Raw genomic sequence first — 8,139 nt, forward strand, 5'->3', positions numbered from 1 at the left:
CTATGACCTGTCAAAGTTGGGCGCAATGTTAAGTCAATGGGATTTTTCGGGTGGTTTTTTGCCCCCCTTTCAGAAATCCTGCACCCGATCCCTTATAAAAGTCATAGCACACCTCTCCTCAATAATCCGGTCGATTTGAGCCCTCTTTCGTGGGACTACGTTAAACCGTGCGGGACGAGTTACGCGCCGAAAAAGTGTCCAGAAAAAGAAGAATAATAATTATAAATAATAAGTATGAGCAATAGTAATAGTGATGCCTTGCATAAATGCAAGCACCACTAATTATAATAATAATAAGTATGCAAGATAATAATAGTGATGCCTTGCATAAATGCAAGCACCACTAATAAGTATGCAAGATAATAATAGTGATGCCTTGCATAAATGCAAGCACCACTAATAATAATAATAATAATAACTAGATAGGTACATTTCCTGAAGAAAATGTGAGTGGTGCTTGCCGTGGCATGTTTCAAGGGACAATTTATGATTATACTCCAAGCCAAAAGTCAAACGATCCAACCCCCGTGTCTCTACGATGTTCTGATGCGGAGATATAAGGCTTTGTTTATTCTGTTGCTAGGGTACTGTATATGGTTGCTAGGGAAAAAATTGGCATCCACTAGTGATTACACTTCCAGTCACGAGTCAAACGGTCCAACCCCCATGTCTCTACGATGTTCTGATGCAGAGATATAAGGCTTTGTTTACTCTGTTGCTAGGGTACTGTATTTGGTTGCTAGGGAAAAAAATGGCATCCACTAGTGATTACCCTTTGAGTCACGAGTCAAACGGTCCAAACCCCGTGTCTCTACGATGTTCTGATGCGGAGATATAAGGCTTTGTTTACTCTGTTGCTAGGGTACTGTATTTGGTTGCTAGGGGAAACAATGGCATCCACTAGTGATTACCCTCCGAGTCACGAGTCAAACGGTCCAAACCCCGTGTCTCTACGATGTTCTGATGCGGAGATATAAGGCTTTGTTTACTCTGTTGCTAGGGTACTGTATTTGGTTGCTAGGGAAAAAAATGGCATCCACTAGTGATTACCCTCCGAGTCACGAGTCAAACGGTCCAAACCCCGTGTCTCTACGATGTTCTGATGCGGAGATATAAGGCTTTGTTTACTCTGTTGCTAGGGTACTGTATTTGGTTGCTAGGGAAAAAAATGGCATCCACTAGTGATTACCCTCCGAGTCACGAGTCAAACGGTCCAACCCCCGTGTCTCTACGATGTTCTGATGCGGAGATATAAGGCTTTGTTTACTCTGTTGCTAGGGTACTGTATTTGGTTGCTAGGGAAAAAAATTGCATCCACTAGTGATTACCCTCCGAGTCATGAGTCAAACGGTCCAACCCCCGTGTCTCTACGATGTTCTGATGTGGAGATATAAGGCTTTGTTTACTCTGTTGCTAAGGTACTGTATTTGGTTGCTAGGGGCGTGGCTTGGGAGTGGCCAATGATGTGCCCAGTGATTACACTCCGAGTCACAAGTAAAACGGTCCAACCCCCGTGTCTCTACGATGTTCTGATGCGGAGATATAAGGCTTTGTTTACTCTGTTGCTAGGGTACTGTATTTGGTTGCTAGGGGCGTGGCTTGGGAGTGGCCAATTATGTGCCCAGTGATTACACTCCGAGTCACAAGTAAAACGGTCCAAACCCCGTGTCTCTACGATGTTCTGATGCGGAGATATAAGGCTTTGTTTATTCGGTTGCTAGGGTGCTCAAATTTGGTTGCTAGGGGCGTGGCTTGGGAGTGGCCAATGATGTGCCCAATTGTTACACCCCTAGTCACAAGTAAAACGGTCCAACCCCCGTGTCTCTACGATGTTCTGATGCCGAGATATAACTGTTTGTATTTTATGTTGCTAGGGTGCTCAAAAGTGGTTGCTAGGGGCGTGGCTTAGTAAGTCTGTAAGGATCCTGAGAGACTGATTGGATGCCTGAGTAAAATGAGCCCACCCCCATGTCTCTATGACACTGTGGTGCAAAGATATCCATCCGGGCATTTTATAATGGCAGTCTAAGGTATAGGTTGCTAGGGTGCCCAAAATGGTTGCTATGGTAACCTTACACCCCATTGTGGGGGACGTCCTGACAGAGTCTAGCACCCTCTTCAAATTTAGTAACCCACATGTTTCTATGAAATCCTGGCTCGGACCTATGACCCGTCAAAATTTTTGCAATGTAAGTCTATGGGATTTTGCCCCATTGACTTTTCATTGGGGCACTTTTGGGCACCTCTTACACCCCAGGGGTACAACTTACACCCCATTGTGATCCATGTTCTTACAGAGCCTACCACCCTCTTCAAATGTTGTAACCCACATGTTTCTACAAAATCCTCGAGCGGAGCTATGACTCGTCAAAGTTGGGCGCAATGTTAAGTCAATGGGATTTTTTGGGTGGTTTTTCGCCCCCCTTTCGGAAATCCTGCACCCGATCGCTTATAAAAGTCATAGCACACCTCTCCTCAATAAGCCGGTCGATTTGAGCCCTAATTTATGGGTCTACGACAAAGCGTGCGGGACGAGTTACGCGCCGAAAAAGTGTCCAGAAAAAGAAGAATAATAATAATATCTTTGAGCAATAATAATAGTGATGCTTTGCATAAATGCAAGCACCACTAATAATAAGTATGAGCAATAGTAATAGTGATGCCTTGCATAAATGCAAGCACCACTAACTAGATAGAAAAGTTTGAAGACAAACTTTATGTTGGCTTGACAAAGCCTAGCCTGAACGTTTAAAACAGATTGAGAGAAATTTAAAACAAGTTTAGTTTAGTATTATAACTTTCCGTAAACATGATACCAAAAGTTACCATGTTAGCATGTTTAGCACTAAGTTAGCATGATGTTAACATGAATTAGCATGAAGCTAGCATGATGTTAACATGAATTAGCATGAAGCTAGCATGATGCTAACATAAATTAGCATGACGCTAACATGAATTAGCATGAAGCTAACATGATGCTAACATGAATTAGCATGAAGCTAGCATGATGCTAACATGAATTAGCATGAAGCTAGCATGATGCTAACATGAATTAGCATGAAGCTAGCATGATGCTTACATGAATTAGCATGAAGCTAGCATGATGTTAGCATGAAGCTAGCATGATGCTAACATGAATTAGCATGAAGCTAGCATGATGCTAACATGAATTAGCATGAAGCTAGCATGATGCTAACATGAATTAGCATGAAGCTAGCATGATGCTAGCATGATTAGCATGAAGCTAGCATGATGCTAGCATGATTAGCAGGAAGCTAGCATGATGTTAGCATGATTAGCATGAAGCTAACATGAATTAGCATGAAGCTAGCACGATGCTAACATGAATTAGCATGAAGCTAGCACGATGCTAACATGAATTAGCATGAAGCTAGCATGATGCTAACATGAATTAACATGAAGCTAACATGAAGCTAACATGATGCTAGCATGATTAGCATGAAGCTAGCATGATGCTAGCATGATTAGCAGGAAGCTAGCATGATGTTAGCATGATTAGCATGAAGCTAGCATGATGCTAACATGAATTAGCATGAAGCTAGCATGATGCTAACATGAATTAGCATGAAGCTAGCATGATGCTAGCATGATTAGCATGAAGCTAGCATGATGCTAGCATGATTAGCAGGAAGCTAGCATGATGTTAGCATGATTAGCATGAAGCTAACATGAATTAGCATGAAGCTAGCACGATGCTAACATGAATTAGCATGAAGCTAGCACGATGCTAACATGAATAGGCATGAAGCTAGCACGAAGCTAACATAAATTAGCATGAAGCTAGCACAATGCTAACATGAATTAGCATGAAGCTAGCACGATGCTAACAAGAATTAGCATGAAGCTAGCACGATGCTAACATGAATTAGCATGAAGCTAGCACGATGCTAACATGAATTAGCATGAAGCTAGCACGATGCTAACATGAATTAGCATGAAGCTAGCACGATGCTAACATGAATTAGCATGAAGCTAGCACGATGCTAACATGAATTATCATGAAGCTAGCACGATGCTAACATGAATTAGCATGAAGCTAGCATGAAGCTAACATGAATTAACATGAAGCTAGCACTATGCTAACATAAATTAGCATGAAGCTAGCATGAAGCTAACATGAATTAGCATGAAGTTAGCATGATGCTAACATGAATTAGTATGAAGCTAGCATGATGCTAACATGATTAGCATGAAGTTAGCAAGATTTATTATGAAATTAGCATAAAGCTAGCACGAAACTAGCATGAAGCTAGTATGACTTAGCATGGAGCTAGCATAAGGCTAACATGACCAAAAGACCCAACCCCCATGTCTCTATGATGTTCGGATCCAGAGATATAAGGCTTTGTTTATTATGTTGCTAGGGTGCTCATATTTGGTTGCTAGGGGCGTGGCTTAATACCTCAATAAGAATCCTCCGAGACTGATTGGATGCCTGAGTAAAATGAGCCCACCCCTATGTCTCTGTGACACTGTGCTGCAAAGATATCCATCTGGGCATTTTATAATGGCAGTCTATGGGATATGTTGCTAGGGTGCCCAAAAATGGTTGCTAGGGGCGTGGCTTAATAGCTATGGGGCGATCCTGAGAGACTGATTGGATGCCTGACTAAATTGAGCCCACCCCCATGTCTCTACGACACTCTAAAGTGAAGATATTCCATCTGGGACGCTTTTATTCCCTTATATGGACATGTTCCCTGCCCCATTATAAGTCAATGGGGAAATTTGGGTGCCCCTTACACCCCAGGGGTGAAACTTACACCCCATTGTGAGGTATGTTCTTACACAGCCTGTCAGCCTCCTTAAATGTGGTAAGCCAAAAGTTTCTACAAGTTTCTCACTCGCAGCTATGACCCGTCAAAGTTTGTCTCAATGTTAAGTCAATGGAAATTTTGGGGTGTTTCAGCGCCCCATTTAGGAATTCGGAAGGTCCCATCAGTTAGAAAAGATATAGCAACTCGAGTCAGATCAGACCGAAGGTCTGTCCAAAGTTTGATGGCTGTAGCTTGAAAGCTCTAGGACGAGTTAGAGTTAGAAATTTTAGTCTCAGAAAAAGAATAATAACTAGATAGTAAAGTTTGAAGACAAACTTTATGTTGGCTTGAGAAAGCGTAGCCTGAACGTTTAAAACGGTTTGACATAAGTTTAGTTTAGTAGGCTATCTGGCTGTTAGTATGTTTAAGTATGAAGGTAGCATGATTTACCATGAAGCTAGCATGATGTAAGCATGATTAGCATGAAGTTAGCATGATGCTAGCATGATTAGCATGAAGCTAGCATGATTAGCATGAAGCTAGCATGATGTTAGCATGATTAGCATGAAGCTAGCATGATGCTAGCATGATTAGCATGAAGCTAGCTTGATGCTAGCATGATTAGCATGAAGCTAGCATGATGTTAGCATGATTAGCATGAAGCTAGCATGATGTTAGCATGATTAGCATGAAGCTAGCATGATGCTAGCATGATTAGCATGAAGCTAGCATGATTAGCATGAAGCTAACATGATGCTAGCATGATTAGCATGAAGCTAGCATGATGCTAGCATGATTAGCATGAAGCTAGCATGATGCTAGCATGATTAGCATGAAGCTAGCATGATGCTAGCATGAAGCTAGCATGATGCTAGCATGATTAGCATGAAGTTAGCATGATGCTAGCATGATTAGCATGAAGCTAGCATGATGCTAGCATGATTAGCATGAAGCTAGCATGATGCTAGCATGATTAGCATGAAGCTAACATGATGCTAGCATGATTAGCATGAAGCTAGCATGATGCTAGCATGATTAGCATGAAGCTAGCATGATGCTAGCATGAAGCTAGCATGATGCTAGCATGATTAGCATGAAGTTAGCATGAAGCTAGCATGATGCGAGCATGATTAGCATGAAGCTAGCATGATGCTAGCATGATTAGCATGAAGCTAGCATGATGTTAGCTTGATTAGCATGAAGCTAGCATGAAGTTAGCATGATTAGCATGAAGCTAGCATAAAGTTAGCATGATTAGCATGAAGCTAGAATGATGTTAGCATGATTAGCATGAAGCTAGCATGAAGCTAGCATGATTAGCAGGAAGCTAGCATGAAGCTAACATTTATTGCGTTGCTAGGGTACTAAGTTTGGTTGCTAGGGAGAAAATTGGCATCCCATAATGATCACCCTTCAAGCCACAAGAAAAACGGTCCAACCCCCGTGTCTCTACAATGTTCTGATGCGGAGATATAAGGCTTTGTTTATTCTGTTACTAGGGTACTAAGTTTGGTTGCTAGGGAGAAAATTGGCATCCCATAATGATCACACTTCAAGCCACAAGTAAAACGGTCCAACCCCCGTGTCTCTACAATGTTCTGATGCAGAGATATAAGGCTTTGTTTATTCCGTTGCTAGGGTACTAAGTTTGGTTGCTAGGGAGAAAATTGGCATCCCATAATGATCAACCTTCAAGCCACAAGTAAAACGGTCCAACCCCCGTGTCTCTATGATGTTCTGAAGCGGAGATATAAGGCTTTGTTTATTGCGTTGCTAGGGTACTAAGATTGGTTGCTAGGGAGAAAATTGGCATCCCATAATGATTACACTTCAAGCCACAAGTAAAACGGTCCAACCCCTGTGTCTCTACGATGTTCAGATCTAGAGATATAAGGCTTTGTTTATTATGTTGCTAGGGTCTTGATATTTTGTTGCTAGGGGCGTGGCTTAATACCTCAATAAGAATCCTAAGAGACTGATTGGATGCCTGAGTAAAATGAGCCCACCCCTATGTCTCTATGACACGCTGGTGCAAAGATATCCATCTGGGCTTTTTATAATGGTAGTCTATGGGAGATGTTGCTAGGGTACCCAAAATTGTTGCTAGGGGCGTGGCTTAATAGCTCTGGGGTGATCCTAAGAGACTGATTGGATGCTTGAGTAAAATGAGCCCACCCCCATGTCTCTAAGACACTCTAAAGTGAAGATATTCCATCTGGGACGCTCTTATTCCCTTTTATGGGCATGTTTCCTGCCCCATTATAAGTCAATGGGAAATTTTGGGGGCCTCTTACACCCCAGGGGTACAGCTTACACCCCATTGTGAAGTATGTTCTTACACAGCCTGTGAGCCTCCTTAAATGTGGTAAGCCACAAGTTTCTACAAGTTTCTCACTCACAGCTATGACCCGTCAAAGTTTGTCTCAATGTTAAGTCAATGGAAATTTTGGGGTGGTTAAGCGCCCCGTTTAGGAATTCGGAAGGTCCCATCAGTTAGAAAAGATATAGCAACTCAAGTCAGATCAGACCGAAGGTATGTCCAAAGTTTGATGGCTGTAGCTTGAAAGCTCTAGGACGAGTTAGAGTTAGAAATTTTGTCTCAGAAAACACGGAAGAATAATAATAACTAGATAGAAAAGTTTGAAGACAAACTTTATGTTGGCTTGACAAAGCCTAGCCTGAACGTTTAAAACAGATTGAGAGAAATTTAAAACAAGTTTAGTTTAGTATTATAACTTTCCGTAAACATGATACCAAAAGTTACCATGTTAGCATGTTTAGCAGTAAGTTAGCATGATGCTAACATGAATTAGCATGAAGCTAACATGATGCTAACATGAATTAGCATGAAGCTAGCATGATGCTAACATGAATTAGCATGAAGCTAACATGATGCTAACATGAATTAGCATGAAGCTAGCATGATGCTAACATGAATTAGCATGAAGCTAGCATGATGCTAACATAAATGAGCATGAAGCTAGCATGATGCTAACATGAATTAGCATTAAGCTAGCATGATGCTAACATGAATTAGCATTGTGCTAACATGAATTAGCATGAAGCTAGCATGATGCTAACATGAATTAGCATGAAGCTAGCATGATGCTAACATGAATTAGCATGAAGCTAACATGATGCTAACATGAATTAACATGAAGCTAGCATGATGCTAACATGAATTAGCATGAAGCTAGCATGATGCTAATATGAATTAGCATGAAGCTAGCATAATGCTAACATGAATTAGCATGAAGCTAGCATAATGCTAACATGAATTAGCATGAAGCTAGCATAATGCTAACATGAATTAGCATGAAGCTAACATGATGCTAGCATGATTAGCAGGAAGCTAGCATGA

The sequence above is a fragment of the Paramisgurnus dabryanus genome, chromosome 1 (assembly GCF_030506205.2).
Source record: "Paramisgurnus dabryanus chromosome 1, PD_genome_1.1, whole genome shotgun sequence".
NCBI classification, from domain to species: domain Eukaryota; kingdom Metazoa; phylum Chordata; class Actinopteri; order Cypriniformes; family Cobitidae; genus Paramisgurnus; species Paramisgurnus dabryanus.